The following is a 25025-nucleotide window of genomic DNA, read 5'->3' as shown; positions in this document are numbered from 1 at the left end:
GTTACATAATAATGGGCATAATAGGATAACATTTTGGTTCATTATAAATGAATATTTGCAAATACTCATGCACATACCCTCTCATAGATATATATGCAAAAGGGCCTGGAAATCCATGCATGAGAATGCTATAGCAGTGATCTCTGGGCAGTAGAAATGCGATGTTTTTATTTTATTCTTTGTTCTCGTTTGCCTGTATTTTCAAATACTCCACAAAGTACATGCAATATTTAAAGGCTGATAAAAATAGAATGAAGCAGCCTTTGAGGATAGTGTTTCATGTTATCCATTTGATGGAAAGTGAGGCTGAATTCCTAAAAATGTAGCTTCTCTCCACCTATCAATCTTTGCTTCTTAAAAACATAAAACTCATCAGCAGAATGAAGGTGATTATATATATATTGTTTTGCTCAGTCATAGTAACTAAAAAAGTATATATTTACTAGTCTTGAGTAGCGACTTTTTTTTTTGAGACAGGATCTCACTCTGTCATCTAGGCTGAAATGCAGTCGTGCAATCAGAGCTCATGGCAGCCTTGACCTCCTGGGCTCAAGTGATTCTCCTACTTCAGCTTCCCAAGTAGCTGAGACTACAGGCACATTCCCTACACCCAGCTAATCTTTAAATTTTTTGTAGATACAGGTTCTCATTATGTTGCCCAGGCTGGTCTTGAACTCCTGGGGCCAAGCAATCCTCCTGCCTCAGCCTCCTGAAATGCTGGGATTACAAGCAAGAACCACTGCATATGGCAGAAATTTTTATATTAAGTTAAAATATTTGAGCAAAGCATTAATGATACAACTTTAATGTAATATTCCTCAATCATAGCATCTATAAACATTTGTTATTATAATTCAATTTCCAAATTTTAATCCAAATGGAAAACATTAAATGTGAAATTACATTATGCAGCTTTCTGGTTCTATTAATTAAAATAAAATGTAGCCAGGAAAAACAAGACATGGAATGGTTATATAACTTGCCCAAGGCCACACAGTAGAGTAGAAAACATTTTATCTGAGGTTCACCAAGGTTTCTATAAGTTATTTTCAGTAATTTTTAAGACCATAGGCTTTAAAGTCATTGTCTTAGTTTTGAATCCTGACATTTACCACATATGAACTAGGGCAAATTACCTAAACATCTGTTTCCTCATGTGTAACATGAGAGTAATAATAGCTACCTTATATTGGAGATGAAGTTTAAAAGAAATAATGTATACAAGAACTATAGTTCGCACACTGTAAGCACGTGGTCATAGACGAGGAAGCCATCTTGCTTTCTTTCAACAGGGACAGCAATATACAGCATTTCCAAGCCACAACTGACTATTGTCAAGGTCAACAACTATTGTCACTTCCATCAAAGACATTAAGAAAATTCCATGGAGTGCTTTGAACTGACTTGTAAGTATCATTCATGACTTCTAGAGTTTAAGAAACCATTAACACTAACACATAGAAAATATACCAAAAGCGAAGACACACACCCCATAGAAAGCAATGTTTGTCTTTTTCATGCATTAGGAATATGGTAAATGAGAAAATCATGACAATTCCATGTTTAAAGGGAGAAATTGTCTTCTTATAGGCCAAGGATGTCTTGGTAGAAAAATTGGGATTTCTTGAACTCACTGGAAACTGAGAAAGCTTCAATATGACAATGGGTGGGAATAACTTCTTGGTGAGCTGTGGGGGACTGGCAGGAAGGCAGTCTCCTGGATGTGATATGTAGGCTGCACAGAGAAGGACCCCACACCCCCAGAAACTAGATGATGGAAACGAGAATTGGAAGGAAAGGGAAGAGACAGAAGAGCCAGAAGAACTAGTGCAAAGAAAAATCATCAAGATGAAGACTGCTGCATGTAGTCATGTTGGAGTTTCAGATTAGTTAAGAACAAAGACTCCCGGGCCAGTCTTCCTGGGTTCAGATTTCTATTGGGCCCTTATTTCCTGTGTGACCTGGGTCAAGTTTCTTATCCTATTTGCCCCTCCGTTTCCTCATCTGTATAACAGGAAACAATGGAGTTTTTATTAGAATCAATGAGTTAATATTCGTAGAGCTGTTAGTGTGTGCGCAGAGTGAACACTTAAAATGTTGGTGAAATATGCTGATACTGTTCCTCGACCAAGCACAGAGATGGTCATGGTCTTGCTTTATCTTAGCCAAATTTAGTTTGAATGGAGATATTAAAAATGATTTAAAACCCTGTTATGCACAGTATGTTACATGAATGGGTCCATGTGGGAAACAGAGGCTTGCAAAGAATGAGCAGTTATTAAAAATAAGAGGATAAATATGGATTAGCCCCTGCTTGTGAATAGCTCATTTTCTCTAATTCAGAATTATCCCACAAGAGAGAAGTAGAATGGAATGATCAATAAAAGCCAGTTGGGCTTAAAGCCACTTTAACTGATCATTTTTCCATTTCTTGCTTTTGGAAATCTGTGGCCAGATCCTAAGAACAGAGGGAAAATAATTCCCAACAACATCCATATTCTTCTTCTCTCATTGTCTTTCAGCTGGTTTATTCTACAACCTCTCATCCCTGTTCTTTCCATTCAGAGTGAAGCCCAAGGCAGTAAACACCTGAACTTCGTACGGCATCATTACCTGGGATTTTGGCATTCTCAGAGTGTGGCATTTATAGTGCAAACACCTATTTCCCTACAGTTTTCTATAATTGTGCTGAGAGGGAATGTTAGGTTAGATATAAATATTAATATATAATTTATCTCACATTTAGGATGGTAATCATACATCATTAATGCTCTGGAAGTTAAGTATTGTTACCTTTGTCTAACCAACAAAAAAAATATGCTACATTGATTCAAGTTTCTCTGATAATCATTTTTCCTGGACTCCTAGAAACCAGTAACAAAATTTCCTATTTGTTATTAGGAAACAGAATTCTTCCATTGTTAAAGGTAATTTAGAAGGGGAGAACACCATGAATCCTAGCGATCCCCCAGGGCTAAGTCCAGGTGGGGTAAGCAGGATAACTGATAAGAAATGCAAATTTTCAGTTAGCCACCTCGGTTATGTGGCTACCCACTGGAGAAGATTCATACTAAGTTTTATGATCTAGCTAAACCTGGTTAATGTTAAGAACAGTTTAGGCTATTTATCTTAGGAAAAAAACTTTCAAAAGAAAAAAAACAGACACAAACAAATAAAGTCCAGTTTGACACCATTTCCAATTAATGCCCACGAGGAAACAGTCACAAAATGAGTACCGCTGTGTAATGATGCAAAACCACACCATGAGATATGCTTACTTCAGCGGGTTAGTTACACAAAAGGTGATGGGGTCCTTTTCCTACTTACACAAAACACACTGCTGATCAGCTGAGGATAGAACAAAAGTCAGCTTTTAGCCTTCATGGGACAATGCTTTTCTGTTCCTAGACAGCCTTTATAATAACCTGCAGCAGCCAGATCAGAAATAAATCAGGGAAGCTGATGGCATTCGCTTTATTTACTCCATCAACTCAGGCTGGATCAAACCATCCATATGTCCACCAGGCAAAGGTCTGATGCGAGCTTGTTAAATTGGAGACTCCTATAGAAGGAATGGCACCAGAGCTGAGTGAATCAAAACTCTCCTCCCCACGAAGCCCCTCAATGGTTAAAGGTAAGAAAGGTTTGCACAAGGCTGGGCTTGGTGGCTCACAGCTATAATCCCAGCACTTTGGGAGGCCGAGGTAGGCAGATCACAAGATCAGGAGTTTTAGACCAGCCTGGTCAACATGGTGAAACCCCGTCTCTATGAAAAATATAAAAAATTAGCCAGGTGTGGTGGCATGCACCTGTGATCCCGGCTACTTGGGAGGCTGAGGCAGGAGAACTGCTTGAACCCGGGAAGCAGAGGTGAACTAAGATGGCGCTCCTGCACTCCAGCCTGGTTGACAGAGCAAGACTCCATCTCAGGAAAAAAAGAAAAAAGGTTTGCACAATACCTTTCTACAGTGGAAAATTTGTCATTCTCCATGGAAACTGTCCCATGCGAAAACATGCTGTATACAACCCAGTCTGAGAGCAGATCTGCACATCTCTGCTCCCACTTGTAAGGGCACAAATGATGCATTCATGGTCATGGTTTTTACCCCAAACCATTCTTTTCCTTTTTTTGAGATGGAGTTTCGCTCTTGTTACCCAGGCTGGAGTGCAATGGCACGATCTCGGCTCACCGCAACCTCCGCCTCCTGGGTTCAGGCAATTCTCCTGCCTCAGCCTCCTGAGTAGCTGGGACTACAGGCACGCACCACCATGCCCAGCTAATGTTTTCTATTTTTAGTAGAGACGGGGTTTCACCATGTTGACCAGGACGGTCTCGATATCTTGACCTCGTGATCCACCCGCCTCAGCCTCCCAAAGTGCCAAACCATTATTTTCTTACGTTGTTTCTGAAAACTTTAGAATGACCTGGCAACACAAGCCAGCCTGCCTCCCAAGCTGAAGCTACTGGCTATTGGCATTGGCTTCCATTCTTACTCTATTTTTGTAGAGGTTGGGAAATTTAAAATCACATTTCTAGATTCCCTAGCAGCTAGGATTCTGGATGCAGTATATATTCTGTCAATGTGACACCTTGACACCCTCATATGAGTTCTGGCTGGCAAGATAGGTTGTTATTACCTCAGTAAATGGATTCCATATTCTGGTGTCCAGTCACCAGCTTCAAGCATACAAGCCAGTTGAGGTAGAGAGGAGGGTAGGGTAGAGCAGGGTAGGTTACTAGCAGCTTCCTGACCTCTGGGTTGTAGCAGTAGTAATTTGACATTGAAATCAATAGTCCAGATAACTTCTGCTCTTCTAGTAATTCCAGTGATTTTGTAAGCATCCAATTCTTTGCATTAAATCTTCCTGTTAAAAAAACCCTAGAGTGCAGTGACATCTTTGCTAAGTGAGAGCCAGATAAAGACCTAACCCATATTTCCAACATAATGGGAAGGCAAAACACTGAACACTAAGGAAATTCATTGGTCAGCCTACAAGGTGAAAGGTTTGGAAAACAATTTAGAAGAGAAAGAGAAGGAAGAGGAGGAACAGGATGAAGAAGAGGAGAAAACAAACCAAATGACATGGTATCAAAGTTGATAATTTGCTTTGGTGCAAAGCCTCAATTGTATCAATCCATGTTTTTAAACTGTCTATACCCAAATATAATCCTGTCTGAATGTATTGAACTTCATTAGATAAGGATAAATGAACCCAGGAAATATTATTATTATTATTATTATTTTGAATTTTTTATTGCATTTTAGGTTTTGGGGTGCATGAGCAGAACATGCAAGACAGTTGCGTAGGTACACACATGGCAGTGTGTTTTGCTTCCTTTCTCCCCTTCACCCACATTTGGTATTTCTCCCCAGGCTATCCCTCCCCACCTCCCCCTCCGACTGGCCCTCCCCTTTTCCCCCCAATAGACCCCAGTGTTTAGTACTCCCCTCCCTGTGTCCATGTGTTCTCATTTTTCATCACCCGCCTATGAGTGAGAATATGCGGTGTTTCATTTTCTGTTCTTATGTCAGTTTGCTAAGGATGATGTTCTCCAGATTCATCCATGTCCCTACAAACGACACAAACTCATCATTTCTGATTGCTGCATAATATTCCATGGTGTATATGTGCCACATTTTTCCAATCCAGTCTATTATCAATGGGCATTTGGGTTGATTCCAGGTCTTTGCTATTGTAAACAGTGCTGCAATGAACATTCGTGTACATGTGTCCTTATAGTAGAAGGATTTATAGTCCTTTGGATATATACCCAGTAATGGGATTGCTGGGTCAAATGGAATTTCTATTTCTAAGGCCTTGAGGAATTGCCACACTGTCTTCCACAATGGTTGAACTAATTTACACTCCCACCAACAGTGTAAAAGTGTTCCTTTTTCTCCACATCCTCTCCAGCATCTGTTGTCTCCAGATTTTTTAATGATCGCCATTTTAACTGGCAGGAGATGGTATCTCAATGTGGTTTTGATTTGCATCTCTCTGATGACCTATGACCATGAGCATTTTTTCATATGACTGTTGGCCTCATATATGTCTTCTTTCGTAAAGTGTCTGTTCATATCCTTTGCCCACTTTTGAATGGGCTTGTTTGTTTTTTTCCTGTAAATCTGTTTGAGTTCTTTGTAAATTCTGGATATCAGTCCTTTGTCAGATGGGTAAACTGCAAAAATTTTTTCCCATTCTGTTGGTTGCCGATCCACTCTAGTGACTGTTTCTTTTGCCGTGCAGAAGCTGTGGAGTTTGATTAGGTCCCATTTGTCTATTTTGGCTTTTGTTGCCAATGCTTTTGGTGTTTTGTTCATGAAGTCCTTGCCTACTCCTATGTCCTGGATAGTTTTGCCTAGATTTCCTTCTAGGGTTTTTATCGTGCCAGGTCTTATGTTTAAGTCTTTAATTCATCTGGAGTTAATTTTGGTGTAAGGTGTCAGGAAGGGGTCCAGTTTCTGCTTTCTGCACATGGCTAGCCAGTTTTCCCAACACCATTTGTTAAACAGGGAATCCTTTCACCATTGCTTGTTTTTGTCGGGTTTATCAAAGATTGTATAGTTGTAGATATGTTGTGTTGCCTCCAGTGCCTCTGTTTTGTTCCATTGGTCTATATCTCTGTTTTTGTACCAGTGCCATACTGTTTTGATTACTGTAGCCTTGTAGTATAGTTTGAAATCTGGTAGTGTGATGCCCCCCACTGTGTTCTTTTTGCTTAGAATTGACTTGGCTATGCGGGCTCTCTTTTGGTTCCATATGAAGTTCATGGTGGTTTTTCCAGTTCTGTGAAGAAAGTCAATGGTAGCTTGATGGGGACAGCGTTGATTCTGTAAATCACTTAGGGCAGTATAGCCATTTTCATGATATTAATTCTTCCTAACCATGAACATGGAATATTTCTCCATCTGTTTGTGTCCTCTCTGATTTTGTTGAGCAGTGGTTTGTAGTTCTCCTTGAAGAGGTCCCTTACGTTCCTTGTGAGTTGTATTCCAAGGTATTTTATTCTTTTTGTAGCAATTGTGAATGGCAGTTCGTTCTTGATTTGGCTTTCTTTAAGTCTGTTATTGGTGTAGAGGAATGCTTGTGATTTCTGTACATTGATTTTATATGCTGAGACTTTGCTGAAGTTGCTTATCAGTTTCAGGAGTTTTTGGGCTGAGGCGATGGGGTCTTCTAGGTATACTATCATGTCGTCTGCAAATAGAGACAATTTGGCTTCCACCTTTCCTATTTGAATACCCTTTATTTCTTTTTCTTGCCTAATTGCTCTCGCTAGAACTTCCAGTACTATACTAAATAGGAGTGGTGAAAGAGGGCATCCTTGTCTAGTGCTGGATTTCAAAGGGAATGCTTCCAGTTTTTGCCCATTCACTATGATATTGGCTGTTGGTTTGTCATAAATAGCTTTTATTACTTTGAGATACGTTCCATCGATACCGAGTTTATTGAGGGTTTTTAGCATAAAGGGCTGTTGAATTTTGTCAAATGCCTTCTCTACGTCAATTGAGATCATCATGTGGTTTTTGTTTTTGGTTCTGTTTATGTGGTGAATTACATTGATAGACTTGCGTATGTTGAACCAGCCTTGCATCCCTGGGACGAATCCTACTTGATCATGATGGATAAGATTTTAATTTGCTGTTGCAATCGGCTTGCCAATATTTTATTGAAGATTTTTGCATCTATGTTCATCATGGATATTGGCCTGAAGTTTTCTTTTCTTGTTGCATCTCTGCCGGGTTTTGGTATCAGGATGATGTTGGTCTCATAAAATGATTTGGGAAGGATTCCCTCTTTTTGGATTATTTGGAATAGTTTTAGAAGGAATTGTACCAGCTCCTCTTTGTGTGTCTGGTAGAATTCGGCTGTGAACCCGTCTGGACCTGGGCTTTTTTGTGTGGTAGGCTCTTAATTGCTGCCTCGACTTCTGACCTTGTTATTGGTCTATTCATAGTTTCAGCTTCCTCCTGGTTTAGGCTTGGGAGGACAGAGAAGTCCAGAAATTTATCCATTTCTTCCAGGTTTACTAGTTTATGTGCATAGAGTTGTTTGTAATATTCTTTGATGATGGTTTGAATTTCTGTGGAATCTGTGGTGATTTCCCCTTTATCATTTTTTATTTCATCTATTTGGTTGTTCTCTCTTTTATTTTTAATCAATCTGGCTAGTGGTCTGTCTATTTTGTTAATCTTTTCAAAAAACCAGCTCTTGGATTTATTGATTTTTTGAAGGGTTTTTCGTGTCTCAGTCTCCTTCAGTTCAGCTCTGATCTTAGTTATTTCTTGTCTTCTGCTGGGTTTTGAGTTTTTTTGATCTTGCTCCTCTAGCTCTTTCAATTTTGATGATAGGGTGTCAATTTTGGATCTCTCCATTCTCCTCATATGGGCACTTATTGCTATATACTCTCCTCTAGAGACTGCTTTAAATGTGTCCCAGAGATTCTGGCATGTTGTGTCTTCATTCTCATTGGTTTCGAAGAACGTCTTTATTTCTGCCTTCATTTCACTGTTTACCCAGTCAACATTCAAGAGCCAGTTGTTCAGTTTCCATGAAGCTGTGCAGTTCTGGGTTGGTTTCTGAATTCTGAGTTCTAACTTGATTGCACTGTGGTCTGAGAGGCTGTTTGTTATGATTTCAGTTGTTTTGCATTTGCTGAGGAGTGCTTTACTTCCAATTATGTGGTCAATTTTAGAGTAGGTGTGATGTGGTGCTAAGAAGAATGTATATTCTGTGGATTTGGGGTGGAGAGTTCTGTAAATGTGTATCAGGTTTACTTGCTCCAGGTCTGAGTTCAAGACATGGATATCCTTGTTGATTTTCTGTCTGGTTGATCTGTCTAATATTGACAGTGGAGTGTTAAAGTCTCCCACTATTATTGTGTGCGAGTCTAAGTCTCTTTGTAAGTCATTAAGAACTTGCCTTATGTATCTGGGTGCTCCTGCATTGGGTCCATATATGTTTAGGATCGTTAGCTCTTCTTGTTGTATCGATCCTTTTACCATTATGTAATGGCCTTCTTTGTCTCTTTTGATCTTTGTTGCTTTAAAGTCTATTTTATCTGAGATGAGAATTGCAACTCCTGCTTTTTTTTGCTCTCCATTTGCTTGGTAAATCTTCCTCCATCCCTTTATTTTGAGCCTTTGTGTATCCTTGCATGTGAGATGGGTTTCCTGGATACAGCACACTGATGGGTTTTGGATTTTCATCCAATTTGCCAGTCTGTGTCTTTTGATTGGTGCATTTAGTCCATTTACATTTAGGATTAATATTGTTATGTGTGAATTTGATACTGCCATTTTGATGCTAAGTGGCTGTTTTCCCTTTAGTTGTTGTAGATTCTTCATTATGTTGATGCTTTTTAGCATTTAGTGTGATTTTGGAATGGCTGGTGCTGGTTGTTCCTTTCTATGTGTAGTGCCTCTTTCAGGAGCTCTTGTAAAGCAGGCCTGGTGGTGACAAAATCTCTGAGTACTTGCTTGTTCGCAAAGGATTTTATTTTTCCTTCACTTCTGAAGCTCAGTTTGGCTGGATATGAAATTCTGGGTTGAAAGTTCTTTTCTTTAAGAATGTTGAATATTGGCCCCCACTCTCTTCTGGCTTGTAGTGTTTCTGCTGAGAGATCTGCTGTGAGTCTGATGGGCTTCCCTTTGTGTGTGACCCAACCTTTCTCTCTGACTGCCCTTAGTATTTTCTCCTTTATTTCAACCTTGTTGAATCTGACGATTATGTGCCTTGTGGTTGCTCTTCTTGCGGAATATCTTTGTGGTGTTCTCTGTATTTCCTGCATTTGAGTGTTGGCCTGTCTTGCTAGGTGGGGGAAATTTTCCTGGATGATGTCCTGAAGAATATTTTCCAGCTTGGATTCATTCTCTTCCTCCCCTTCTGGTACACCTATCAAACGTAGGTTAGGTCTTTTCACATAGTCCCACATTTCTTGGAGGCTTTGTTCATTCCTTTTTGCGCTTTTTTCTCTGATCTTGGTTTCTCGTTTTATTTCATTGAGTTGATCTTCGACTTCAGATATTCTTTCTTCTGCTTGGTCAATTCGGCTATTGAAACTTGTGCATGCTTCGCGAAGTTCTCGTATTGTGTTTTTCAGCTCCTTTAATTCATTCATATTCCTCTTTACGTTATCCATTCTTGTATCATTTCCTCAAATCTTTTTTCATATCTTTTTTCAAGTTTCTTAGTTTCTTTGCATTGATTTAATAAATGTTCTTTTAGCTCACAAAAGTTTCTCATTATCCACCTTCTGAAGTCTAATTCCATCATTTCATCAGAGTCATTCTCTTTCCAGCTTTGTTCCCTTGCTGGTGAGGAGTTTTGGTCCTTTCTAGGAGGTGAGGTGTTCTGGTTTCGGGTGTTTTCCTCCTTTTTGCGCTGGTTTCTTCCCATCTTTGTGGATTTATCCACTTGTTGTCTGCGTAGTTGCTGACTTTTCGATTGGGTCTCTGAGTGGACACCCAGATTGTTGGTGATGAAGTATTTCTGTTACTTGGTTTTCCTTCTACCAGTCTAGCCCCTTCCATGTATGACTGCTGAGGTCCACTCCAGGCCCTGCTTGTCTGGGGTGCACCTATAGCAGCTGCGGAAAAGCGAGGGATGCTACCAGTTTCTTTTTCTGCTATCTTTGTCCCAGAATGATGCCTGCTAAATGTCAGTCTTTTGGATATAGAGGTGTCAGGGAGCTGCTTGAGGAGACAGTCTGTACTTTTTTGGAGCTCAATTGCTGAGCTGTGAGCTCTGTTGTTCATTCAGGGCTGATAGGCTGAAAAAAACCCTTTTTTCCTCAGATGCTCTGTCTGAGGGGGGGTTGAGGCTTTCCTTGTGAGTGTCCGCCTCACTGTCCTGCCCAGCTAGGAGGCGGTCAAATCACTATTTTCCTGCCGAGGCGCCGCCCTGCTGGTGTGAGGTTTGCCCTGTTGCTGCAGGCTCTGCCCTTCTGCTGCGGTCTCCACCCTGTTGCCACGGTCTTCGCCTTGTTGCCATGGGCTACACCCTGTAGCCGCGTCTCTCTGTTGTACCGGGTTGCTTCGGCAACAGCAGGCTACATCAGCAATGGGCGTGTACCTCAGTGGGGGCTGATTGCCTCGGTAATGGCGGACGCCCCTCCACCACAGAGCTGCACTTTAAGAAAACCTCCTCACTGGGAGGGTTTGGAATTGCCATTTTGTTTGTCACACTGCGCTAGCCCAAACGCTTTGTCCCTGGGATTTCCTGGGCTGGCTCACTGCCCAAGTCCCATTCAGTCTCAAGTTTAGCCCTCCCAGGTCTCAGTTTGCCAGTTCAACAGGGCACCCGTAACAGTGAGCTTTTGTATGGAGCGCTGTGGAGCGCCTCTGCGCTCTGGCGCGGGCCGGAGCCGCACCGGCTGCTGGTGTCCCATGTCTCTTTTATACCTGGGAATTTCCCCGTTCTGTGGGCAACTAAAATCCATCTGGAAATGCGTCCCCGACTCACCCTCTCTGCGCATCCAGCGAGAGCTTCAATCCTGGGTTGTTCTCACAGTGCCATCTTGAGTCCTCTAGGAAATATTATTAAATCGAATACTCATCTATATGCAGTTTGCCAAATCATAGAAGATAGCCTGTTTGTCATGCAACACAATCTAATACATGGATAATAAAACATATTAATCCCCGCAATCAATTTGCCACTTGTTTCTTAAACAGAAATAAGCCTGTACAACTTGCACTTCACAGAACTTTACAGTGTACAAACTACATTCCCAAACCATATCTCTTTTCTTCAACACTCTTGCAAAATAGATGGGTAGGAACTATTATTGCTCCAGTTTTCCAGCCGAAGAAACTGGCACTCAAGGAGACCCCATGTTATTAAGTTGCAGAGAAGTAAGTTAAACTTTTGTGTTCTCCCCAATCCTAGATCTTTTCCATTAACCCAAACTGCCTCCTGTCTTCTCTTGTTTGACTGTTGCACCAACCAAGTGAGACAGGTAGAATAAGAACCAGCCCCCCTCCCATTTTTTACATTGAATGTTATTAACACCACCAGAGAACAATAAACTCAATGTCACTGACCATGCCCTGTCTGTGACTAACTATAGATGCTATTGGACTTCACAGATGCAAGTAAACAAGTAAAAAAAAAAATTAGATAAAATGTTAAGAAAGGTGCACTGATGCAAAGCTAAAAAGGAAAGAGATGTTAATAAGGGTGTTGACCACTGGAGAATCATCAGGATGAATTTATTCTTAGCAATGCTGAGCACTTTGGAAAGAGACACACAGTTGTGGCAGAAAGAAGGGTTAAAGGAAAAAGGTCAGAAATACAATTTTTCAGAAAGGAAAAAACATGGAAATCAGAACTCGTACTGCAGATGCTGATTCTGGGCAAATGCTATGCTGCTGGAAACATGTGGAACCCTACAACATGGTTTCATTTTATTCTCACCAGAAGATTTCAATTTCAGCTAAAATCCCTTTTAATCCATAGGCAGGGATTATAGCTAGGTCAAACATTCAGTTCTGCTTATCTGTAAAGTCTTGGCTCAACAAAGGAAACAACATAAAGCCAGTTTGCTTCAGTCAGGTATAACTGATAGAAACACTGGCAGAGGAGTGCCTGAACCAGGCCTGACAACCAGATAGGGAGTGAACTAAATGCTGTGGAATTCGAAAATGGCAGTGGTTGCTTTTTAGCAGTGGAAGAACAGCTTATTTTCCAGGTACTAGATATTTTTACTAGTAACACCAATATACATAGTTGTCTGAAGTATGGTAACACAGTTTACCTATCTCTCTTGTCTCCAATGCTATTGCTTCTTACAACCCTGGAAAAGGGCAAAGATGCTGTATTACCTAAAAATACATGATGAGCTTCTGCCTTTATCCCTTTAATTCAAATGTATCCTTAGCCTGTAGGAGGTCTCTTAAAACATCATTTTTACAAGACTGAGATGAGAAAAAAATATACCTACATGAACCAATAATATTAGTTTTTTGCACACTCTCAACACTCTGAGAGTGCAGCTGTGTCCCCACCCAAAATCTCATTTTAAATTGCAATAAATTTAAATTGCAATAAATCCATGGCTCGAGGGTGGGACCGGTGGAGACAACTGAATCATGGAGGCAGTTTCCCCCATACTATTCTCATGATAGTGAATGATTTCTCAGCAGATCTGAAGGTTTTATATGGGTCCTCTCTTTTGGCTCCAGTTTCATTCTCTCTCCTGCCACCATGTGAAGAAGGATGTATGTGCCTCCGTTTCCACCATGACTATAAGTTTCCTGAGGCCTCCCAACCCACACAAAACTGTGAGTCAATTAAATCTCTTTATCAATTACCCAGTCTTGGGCATGTCTTTATTGGCAGTGTGAGAATAGACTAATACTATGGATTCAAGACATAAATGTAAAACCCAAAACTATAAAAACCCTGGAAGTCAACCTAGGCTATATCATTCTGGATGGGAAAGATTTCATGATAAAGATGCCAAAAGCAATCACAACAAAAGCAAAAATTGACAAATGGGATATAATTAAACTTAAGAGCTTCTGTATAGCAAAAGAAACTATCAACAGAGTAAACAGACAACATAAGAATGGAACAAGATTTTTGCAAACTATGCATCTGAAAAAGATCTAATATCTAGCATCTATAAGAAACTTAAATTTATAAGAAAACAGATAACCCCATTAAAAAATGTGGGCAAGGGACATGAACAGAGACTTTCCAAAAGAAGACATACATGTGGGCAACAAACATATTAAAAAAACCCTCAGTATCACTGATCATTAGAGATATGCAAATCAAACCACAATGAGATACCCTTCAGAATGGCTATAATTAAAAAGTTAAAAAATAACAGATGCTGGTGAGGTTGTAGAGAAAAAGGAACACTTAATCACTGTTGGTGGGAGTGTAAATTAGTCCAACCATTTAGGAAAGCAGTGTGTCAATTTCTCAAAGAGCCAAAAATAGAACTACTATTTGACCCCGCAATCCCTTTACTGAATATACACCCAAAGGAATGTAAATCATTCTACCATAAAGATACATGCATGTGAATGTTCATTGTTGTACTATTCACAATAGCAAAGACATGAAATCAACTGAAATGCTCATCAACGGTCATATGGATAAAGAAAATGTGGTAGATATTCACTGTAGAATACCATGCAGTGATAAAAAAAGAATGAGATGTCTTCTATGGGAACAGGGATGGAGCTGGAGGTCATTATCCTTGGCAAACTAATGTAGGAACAGAAAACCAAATACCGTCTGCTCTCAATTATAAGTGGGAGCTAAATGCTGAGAACCAACAGGCACAGAGAGGGGAAAAACAGACACTGGGGCCTCCTTGAGAGTAGAGGGTGGGAAGAAGGAGAGGATCAGAAAAAATAACTATTTGGTACAGGACTTAGTACCTGGGTAATGAAATAGTCTGTATAACAAACCCCTGTGACACAAATTTACCTATATAAAAAACCTGCACATGTACCCCTGAACCTAAAATAAAAGTTAAAAGACATCTGTTCAAGCAACTAATATGAATTCTTTTTTTAAATTAAGATTAACAGGTTAATATTGCCTTGGAAAATCATATGCAAAAAAGGCAATATTTATCTAATCAAATATTAGATTCCATTATTAATCCAGGAAGAAAAAGATAAGAATAAAGCCCTTTAGCTATTTATTTCCTCTCCACTACCTGTTTCTAAGAGGTCCTCTGACTTCAGCAAGCTTTCTGGCTATTGCTCTGGTGATGTGTGACACAGCTAGGAACAACATGGGTTGCAACCAGACATAAAGACACTTGGGTGCCTATAAATTTCTGCCTTCCACATCCCCTTTAAATATACTTTAAATAAAGTATATTTTGGATGGTGCATAGCTGTAGTTTGCACCATCAATTTTGATTTCTTCACACCAATATTCTGGGCCAATGTATCTTATTATTTTGACTTCTCTGAAGAAGATTCAGAATAAAGTCCATTGCCCAAGGTTACAATTCCATTTTGGTTTTAAATCTGTTACTTCAGGCAACATTCAAAGAGTACATTAATATCCTGAGATTGGGACACAATAACAGGTAATGAATGATACTTAAATGTGGAGTTAAATACATTACATTAGAAACTTATCAGAAAATAGGAACCACTCTAGATATTTCAAAAAGAAGACAATTGGTTACATAGGTGGTAGAAGTGCTTAAGAAACTAAAGTGGACAAGGTAGTCACTCAAACATTAGTAACTGTGGGAAACCAATACCAACTTAAGCTGCCAGAGCAGAAGCACTATCCTGAGGTCCTGATGCTATGCTGCAAGCTTCCAGCTGCCTGCCACAGCCTGACTGTGTAAGCCATAGCACAGGAGGCTATTGCTGAAAGCTTAGGTGCCAAGACCCTTCCCCACCTCCATGGCTGACAATGCTATTACCACTACTGCACGGTTAGAAATCCTCCAGAAACCAGATCTCCCAATCCCCCAACAATGCAACAATGTCTCCTATTAGCAGAACCTAATGGAAAGCCAGCTGACAATAAGATGTGAGAAATACAGTTTGAGAATGTTGGGACCTAGAAGAGCATAGAATGGTTGAGGGTGAATTAGCCAATAACACCACACAAAGTTTTTTTGTTTTTTTTTAAAGAGAAGAAAGATGCCTTAAAAATGAGGTGGGCATAAAAGCTGAAAACAATCTTAAAGTATTTAAAGCTAAAATGTACAGCCATTGTACATTTTTTATCATCTATTGGCAACATCTCCTAACTAATCAGAGTTTACATATTAGAATGTACAATAGTCCCCCCTTATCCATGGTTTTGTTTTCTGTGGTTTCAATTACCTGCAGTCAACTATGGTCCAAAAATATTCAACAGCAAATTGCAGAAATAAACAATTCACAATTTAAATGGCACACCTTTCTGCGTAGCATTATAACATCTCACACCTCAGGACATGAAGCATCTCTTTATTCAATGTTGTAGATACTCCCTACCCATTAGTTACTTAGTAGCCTTATAGGTTATCAGATCGACTGTCACAGTATCATAATGCTTGTGTTCAAAGAACTCTTATTTTTCTTATTTAGAGCACCAAAGTACAAGTATAGTGATGCTTACAATTTAAATATGCCCAAGAAAAGCCATGAAGTCCTTCATTTATGTGAAGAGGTGAAAGTTCTCCACTTAATAAGGAAAGAAAAATATCAGCTACTGAGGTTGCTAGGATCTACTGTTAGAACAAATCTTCCATCCATGAAATTGTAGGAAAAAAAAAGAGAAGGTCGGGCTCAATGGTACATGCCTACAATCCCAGCACTTTGGGAGGCTGAGGCAGGCACATCACAAGGTCAGGAGATCGAGATCAGCCTGGCCAACATGGTGAAACCCTGTCTCTACTAAAAACACACAAAAAATTGGCCAGGTGTGGAGGCATGTGCCTGTGATCCCAGCTACTTTGGAGGCTGAGACAGGAGAATCGCTTGAACCGGGGAGGCGGAGGTTGCAGTAAGCTGCAGTTGTGCCACTGCACTCCAGCCTGGCGACAGAGCAAAACTCCATCTCGAGGGGGTGGTGTGGGAAAAAGAAAAGAAAAAGAGATAAATCCAAGCATGGTTTATATTGAGTTTGGTACTATCTGATGATTCAGACATCCACTGGGGGTCTTGGAAAGTAGGAGGGCACTACTGTGTTTTGGAACCACTGACTAGTCTCACTTCTGTTATGTCTCTTTATTGTTTTAGTTTCTTAAATATTTTTTTAAAGTTATATATCAGTAATCATCCATCTATGCATTTCTGCCTTTTACTCTTCAAACTTCTAAGTAACCTAAAATTCTGAAAGTAAACAGCTGATAGCTCTACCAATTTTGAGCTTATGAAATCATAAAGCATCACACTGTTTAAATACGACTTTAAAAATTAAATGTGGATGCATCGTTACATTATTTATTTATTTTAGAGCCCAGGCTGGAGTGCAATGGTGTGATCTTGGCTCACTGCAACCTCTGCCCCCCAGGTTTAAGCAATTCTCCTGCCTCAACCTCCCAAGGAGCTGGGATTACAAGTGTGTACCACCATGTCCAGCTAATTTTTATATTTCTAGTAGAGATGGGGTTTCACCATGTTGGCCAAGGTCATTTGACCTCCTCAGGTGATCCACCCACATCGGCCTCCCAAAGTGCTGGGATTACAGGTATGAGCCACCACACCTAGCCAGGGATAACTATTACACATAAAGAATTGAAAGTCTAAGTCCTTCTTTTTATGACTTGAGTTTTAGATTCTGTTTTTTAGAAGTGTTTTTCATACACACATTGTCCAAATTTTAAGATCAGAGACTTTTCAATTGATTGTGAATCAACTAATTTGCATGTTGTAGACCTGAGATAAGCATTTCACGACTCAATTAATATGCCTCATCACCAGTGACTCATTAAAAGCAAATGCTAATTAATGTGCATTTTTAAAACCACAAGATCCATTTCTGGCAAACAGGGCTGCCTATACATCAATGCTGATACTGGTGATGAAGTGAAAGTTGCAATATATACCTAATTTGTGCATCAAGATTAAATGGAACTATAAAGAAAAAACATTGAGGAGGTTCTCAGGCAAAATGACAGAGGCACAATAAGGAGGCCGGCTTATTGATCACGGCTAATAAGACAAGATGAAAGGAGCAGGATACACACCTCATTTTCTTTCCATTTAGCATGCATACACTACAGATGAGACTGTGGAAACAAAGAACAGCACTTCTAAATAATTTGTACTTTATAAATTAAATTAATAATATAAGAACAAAATTATAACAGAGGAATTAAAGAACTGAACAGTTAGGCCATTATGCCCCTTATATCTTTTAATTAAAGCAGTGGAATGGCATTTAATGCCACCAAAGGGGTTGGGGGATTTGGGGGGGTTGGGAGGTAAGATGGTAGGGAAGGAAACAAACAACAGAGCTCATTCTATGGGAGGGACTTGGGCCAGGCACTCTGCATATGTGATCTCACTGACTGACCCCAGTAATCCTGAACAGAGTTACTATCCCCATTTTACAGGTGAGGACAGAGTCTCAGAGAAGGCAAATTACTTGTCTACACGGTACTGATAAACAGTAAAGCTGAGATGAGAACCTGGGCCTGTGTGTCTCAGGGCTCTTCCTAATAGTATACATACTACCTCTAGGTACTCCTGACAGCTACAGTTTATGGCAGGCAAGGATGCAGTAATCCAAGGAGGGACTAGCAGAATCCTAATTCTGAGTGACCAGTGACAACAGTAATCCCCATTTCTCATAAGGTAAGGATGAATACAACATGTACTTTGGTAGCCTGCTTTGTTTACCACAACTTGACCTGGTAGAAAGTTTCAGGGAGACAAGTCTACCTAGGGTCTGATGAATGCTGCTCCACCTCCATATTCCTTTCACTTTAATAACCACTTGTATACACACAACACCAATTCCAGTCTTCAGCTCTGTCTATGAAGTACTTCAGTGGGTGTATGGAAAAGGTGGAGCTGTTATCCCTCCCCAATCTCCATCTCCCTCTTTGGTTAGCTTCCTTGTTCCTGATAATGGTATTATCATTCCCAAAGCAAGCAAGCCAGCCTTAACATTCCCCTAAGCCCAGCTGAACTGTAGACAGCTGTATTAGGCAGTTCTTGCATTGCTATAAAGAAGTATCTGAGCCTCGGTAGTTTATTAAAAAAAAGAGGTTTAATTGGCTCACAGTTCTGCAGACTTTATAGGTGCTGGCATCTGCTCTGCTTCTAGGGAAGCTTCTGAAATTTTACGACCATGGAGGAAGGCGAAGGGGGAGCAGGCACATCACATGGCCAAAGTGGGAGCAAGTGGTGGAAGTAGGACAGGGGAGAGGTACCACACACTTTTAAATGACCGGATCTCCTGAGAATTCAAAGTGAGTGCTTACTTATCACCTAGGGGAGGGCCCAAGCCATTCATGAGGGATCTGCTCCATGTTCTAAACACCTTCCACTAGGCCCCACCTCAAACATTGGGGATTACGTTCACCATGAGATTTGGTGGGGGACAAACAGCCAAACTATATCAACATTGCTTCTTCCTGGCCACCAGTTCCTAAACCTCCCTTTTCTTGGAATATTTATTTTAGAAAACTTGCTATTGTAAATTCTTTTTGCTTCTTTAAAAGTTAAATCTTCCACAACTCAGGAATGTCTTTCTTAAGGACTTGAAAACCTTCCCTTTGAAATGTAATTAAGAAAGACAGCATCCCTATCTCCCAGTCTCTGTAGAAAGGTGAGTATAACTTCCCTAAGCAACAGTTAGCAAACACAGATGGTCTAACCACATCAACTCACCTGCCCTCTTTCTGAAATGGCCTCTAGTACTTTCCCACTCTCTCCCCTTAGTGCTTAAAAATTCTCCAGCTTTTATTTCAACAGAGCTGAATTCAATCTCTCAGCCCTGTTGAAGTAGTGTTGCCTGTTTAATTGGTCTAGTATGATTTTTATTTTATACAAGCAAGTCTCAGATCAAGAACCAGCCAACTTTAAGAGCACCATAAAATACGTTTTTAAGACAAATTGCAACCTGGAAACATATTTGAAATACATGTGACAGACACAGGGCTGTTCTTTCTGTATATATGCATAGGTATAGACTGATTTGTGTGACTTTTAAGTGAATAGGATCAGCTTATTTACTCAAAGTAAGGGATGGATGCTTCTGACATCAGACATCAATATAAACATCTGTACTGTATCTCAGTTTGTGGATTAATTTTAATTTACCAGTGCTTTATTGGTAGACATTTAAGTTGTTTACACTTTTCATAGTATGTAGTAAGCATCCTTTTAACTTAAATCTTCATTCACTTATTCAAATTATTTTCTCAGGATATATTCCTTGAAGTGAAAGAACCACTATAAATTAAAGAGTATAAGCAGGTAATTCACAAGATCACATGAAAGGATAAAAGAAATATCAATAAAATCAATTGAAAAGATTTAATGGTTAATTAACATATGAAAAGGTTATCTATCTGGTAAATTTAAAAAATGCCAATTAAAATAATGAATACCAGTTCATCATTAGGTACAAAGCACCTACGTTTTTTGTTTTTTGATCATCAGCAGTTTTTAGCAATAAAATATGAAATGCCTTTAAAATGAGCATGCCCTTTGACCCAGAAACTCCACTTCTAGGAATGTATCCTAAGAAAATAATTTGAATAAGTGAATGAAGGCTTCAGTTACAAGGATGCTTACTGCATACTATATGAAAAGTGTAAACAACTTAAATGTCCATCAACAAAGCACTGGTTAAACAAAATTCATCCATAGACTGAGATACAGTACAGATATTTTAAATGGTGTCTGATGTCAGAAGCATCCATCCCTTACCTTGAGTAAATAAGCTGATCCCCCTCAAGTAAAAGTCACACAAACCAATCTATACTTGTGCATATAAACAGAGATGATTCTAAGGAAAGAATATGAAATGTTAGCAGTGGCTATTTCTAGGTGATTATTTTGGGGAAGATTTTATTTTCTTTTTTTTTCTTAACTTGACCATATTATTTGAAAATTTTAGGTTGGCTGATGTGGTCCACCCCTGTAATTTCAGCATTTTGGGAAGCCAAGGTGGGCAGATCACCTGATCATAAAGACCAGCCTGGACAACACAGTGAAACCCCATCTCTACTAAAAATACAGAACTTAGCCAGACATGGTGGCACACGCCTGTAGTTGCAGCTGCTTGAAGGCTGAGATGGGAGAATTGCTTAAACCCTGGAGGCAGAGGATACAGTGAGCCAAGATCACAACACTGCACTTCAGCCTGAGTTACAGAGTGAGATACTGTCTCAAAAAAAAAGAAAGAAAATTTTAAACACTCAATATGTCATTTTTACCAAAACAATAAAAATATTTAAAAAATAGAATGTATGCTCTAAAATCATTTTTAATAAATACGTTTAAGAATAGAAAAAGAAGAAAAAAGGACGTTTTCACGAAAATGTTGACAGTTGTTTTAATATGTGTGGCAGGATTATTACCCATTTTTAACTTCTTCATACTTGTTCTGTATTGTTTGATTGTTTTTATGTATACTACTTTTAGAACCAAAAAAAGGTATTGCAGTAGAAGACAGAGAAAAACAAAACTCTTTATCACTTGCATTGTGGCACTCCTGCTTCCCCAATGTCGCAGTACTTTACAGATTAGATATGCTTAGTCAATTTATAATTGATTGGCTTGCCTTTACTGATTCCAGTTCCTTCAGTTCTCTTAATCTTGAACATGGCGGCCAAGTTTACTTCCTAGCCTTGCCAGTGTTATCACCCTGAAGACATTTTAAAAAGCAGAACTCTGTGTTAATGGTATCCCTTCTTTTCTGTCAACACCTTTTCAGATATTTCCATGAAAAAAACTAATTAGCCATTGCATGCCTATTATATAACTTTGAGAAGAAAAATCTAGATCTATAGTTTCAGTTTCATTTTCAGTTCTCTCGTTCTACTCTCACGTGGTTTTAGGAGAGGTCATGGGTTCCTTGCTCAGGAGTCTGGTCCACCCACAAGCTACCCACTTCTGAGAATCCTGTATGAAAGAAAGGGTGAAGGGAAGAAGTTGAGGATGGTTTATAGGAGCCACATCCACTCATTCCCATTTTGCTTTGTTGCTTTAGTGAAGGGTTTTCAGAGGCAGAGAAAGAGAACGCTAAAAAGCTCACTCTGAACGGGGAAAGGACATTCATAGTCAAGTCATGAAGGCAAACACAGAGCACAGGCTGCCATTGTCTTCCTTTAGAAGGATAACCTCATTTCCTAAAGGGCACGATTTACAATTCTGGAGGTAGGAAGGGTCTTATAATGCTAAGTATGGCAGTTTTGATACCAAGCTCCATAAGCAAAACAATTGTTTTTCTCTTCCTTTCCACCAGCTTCTCTCTCCCTAGTCTCTAGATTCCTGATAGGCTTAGGAAATTCTCTTCCTTAAGAGTTCTCAGGTAAACTCGGAAGATCACAGATGTTTCTGAGAAGAAAAGGCAAAGAAAATAAATTACCATATATACCCATCCCGAGGGGGGTTTCTTCTTGCTCTCTTTCTAGAATATTTCAATTCAAATGAAGAATAAAAATGTAAAAACAAAACGAGGAAGTGGTACGAGCTAAGGGAAACCACTGAAATGTGATAGAGCTGATCTCTTCATGGGTCATCAACCAAGAAAAATCCAGGCGGACACTTCTGGTTATCAACAAGTGGTAATTCAAGGTGGAAAACTTCACTACCATTTCACCATTTTTGGGGACGACAGCTCAGAGGCACAAGCTGGAGAGCAAAGGTGTTTGAGGCCATTATCATGGTAAAAAGTGATAGAAAACACCCTGGAGAAATGTCCTTTGGTCTCAAACTGTTTTCTGCCTTGATTGAATCACACATGTATTAAGCAAGACAGGCTGAAAGGATTACTGTGGGGCTGTAAATGGATTAAGGCAAACCCTCTGACTAAGGCCTAAAAAGACACAGAGATATAAGCCATTGTTAATTCATATGTAAGCAGCAATTGAGATTTTACTGTCTGCTCTGTCCTCAGAGAGTTACTAAATGCCTTAAGGGACTGATGTGGTTTGTGCCATTCCATTTTGAACTCCTTATGAGATTCTATTCTAATTTCCCACTTCTATGCCTATAAATTATTTATTGATTTATAAGTGAATAAAGTACATTTAGAGACTGGCTCAGTATACTTAGATTGCCACACCTGTACTCAATATATGTATCTTGCTATCAAGAAAAGAAGCAAGAGACAGCATGACATTTTCCACCAAGGCCTAGCAGCACAGTGTGCTAAGGCAGCTATTTTTGTCCTTCAGGAAAATAATAACAACAACATTCTCACAGTGAGTAGGAACTCTGTCTACATCCTAATGCATTGTTTTGTTAGAGATCCTTGCAAGATGACGCGTCACTACCAAAACAAATGGACACAGATTCCTCACCACTGTCTCCACAGAATTCTATCTTTCAGTTTGGAAGTCTACTTCTTGGCATTTGTCCCTCAGGAGGAGTTATCAAAAACCTACTTTGTAATTTTATCCTGCAGGAAATGAATCCTTTTGAAAGATAGGTGAAGGCATCATCTTAATTTTAATCCAAAAGACACTTTGTGAAAGTAACTCTATCAGTATGGAAGCACACTCTCACCAGTGCACACCTGCTTTCAGACTGCACCAATACATACTTTAGCATATCTTCTTGAATGCATTTTACAATTCTGTCATGAAATTATTACAGATTAAAATAATCAAGTAAACATTTTTTTCCAGGGCCTAAACATTATAAAATCATTTCTTTCCATTCTTTAAAGACAATCAAAGCAATTCATTTTCATTTCTACCAAAGCAATTCATGGAGTTCTGTGTCCTGTTATCTCTATCTCTGGGAGACTGTTCATAATAGAAATATCTACAAAAACAATCACACTAAGTGATTTTTACGTTGAAATTGAGCACTGTGTACTTTTCATACAGTATAGTAATGGTTTTCAAAAAGAGGTTCCAAAATACTCATGAAGGGGAACAGGGAATTAGCTGAATGCTGTGGATTGACAGGCTATCAACAAAATAACACATATTTTTCATGAAAATGGCTAAATCACTATTTACTTGATGAACTGCAATGTAATGGCTCTGAAGGAGCCATTTTGCTGCATTGGCTAAATAATGTGTATTTACCAAAACTGGGTAATTACAGAGTCTTCATATAACACACTGTCTGTGCCTGCCAATGAAGGAGATGAACCTGCTAGAGTAAGACCTTGATATTTGGCTAGTTATTTCTAACTGTGGCACTACAGACAGGAATGAATAAAGTAGACACTGAAGAAAGTAAAAGAAGGATAGGAATTTCCCTATATTTTTCATTATTCAAAACTCCTTAGGTGAAGACAAAAATGTTTACCAGTTAAATCTGTGATTCCAATTAACTATTGTTATTAATAATAATAGAAGTTATATCCATGACTTGAGAGGGACAATATAATATCAAAATATAACAATCTGGTTAAAAATGATATTTTTTTCATTAAACGATTGGGAAGTCTAGAGGTAAACCATATTTTAACATATACAGTAGAAGATGAATTTCTCACATAGGAGTAGAGAAAGCAAATTTTAAAAAAAAGGAAATTGCCAATATTTAATTATTTTTGACCCACTCACAAAATTGCAATTTTTTAATAGACTTAACATAGTATGTGTGTCCTGAACATTAACTGTTAATGGACTGATCCATAGATATAAAATGTATGTAGCACATTTTAAAATAATTTTGATTAAAAAATAAGCAAAACCCCCCAAATGTTTGAGAGAGGACAGGAAATACCTAAATGTCCAAGATACAAACCTTGGTAAATTTTTTTTTTAGGAAACACAGAAGTCAAAAAAGTAAGAACCCTAGCGTAGGGTTTCCAGAATAAAGGGCAGTCACTGATGCTAAACACTACTGAGATCTGAAACAAACAAACAAACAAACAAAAAACAATACAATGCTAAGAAAATACCAGTGGATTTGAAAATTTAAATAATATTGGTAGCATTGATTTATAAAGAAACTGACTGCTTTTTTGACTTGTATCTCCAATTACATGGAAAATATCTTACAGGTAAAACACTTCTCTGGTAATTGAATCACTCACCTAGTTCAATAGTTTGTTTGCATCCATAAATGTTTTGCTTGATCACTTAGAAAGAGTACTATTTTTAAAAATTCAGTATTTAGAAAGTGAGCTCATTTAATTTCAATCTTCTTTTTTAATTGTATTTTGGGCTCTGGGGTACAAGTAAAAAAAAAAAGGAAAGAGAAAAAAAAAAGAAAGTGAGTCCAGAGACCCTGGGGAGAGATGCTTACAAATTTTACTGCAGACTAAAGTAACTTATTACTGAAAGTTTCAGAGAAAAAGTCTTGTTTCTTCCTAGTGTTTACTCCAACAACATAACCAAATCCCCACACTCTGCATGCAATCTGAGTCTCAAGCTGAATGCAATTTTATATCCAATT

General features: G+C 39.0%; 1 protein-coding gene and 1 long non-coding RNA gene across 5 annotated transcripts in view; one reads left to right on the top strand and one right to left on the bottom strand.

The window, feature by feature from the left end:
- The window catches only part of LHFPL3 (LHFPL tetraspan subfamily member 3), a 628028-nt gene that overhangs the window by 482130 nt on the left and 120873 nt on the right, over window positions 1–25025 (bottom strand). The gene's annotated exons all lie outside the window — the stretch shown is intronic.
- On the top strand, window positions 3409–23219 carry LOC144578389 (uncharacterized). Of its 2 annotated transcripts, XR_013524063.1 has the most exons (4): window positions 3409–3634; window positions 13188–13286; window positions 18168–18281; window positions 20557–23219. It is a non-coding gene; the product is annotated as an uncharacterized LOC144578389 (long non-coding RNA). The 2 variants fall into 2 exon arrangements; XR_013524064.1 differs by lacking the exon at window positions 13188–13286 and having other exon boundaries at window positions 3414–3634.

This window comes from Callithrix jacchus, chromosome 11 (genome assembly GCF_049354715.1).
Source record: "Callithrix jacchus isolate 240 chromosome 11, calJac240_pri, whole genome shotgun sequence".
Taxonomy (NCBI): Eukaryota; Metazoa; Chordata; class Mammalia; order Primates; family Cebidae; genus Callithrix; species Callithrix jacchus.
Note: the sequence above shows the minus strand (reverse complement) of the source record. Positions and strands in the feature narration are given on the sequence as shown.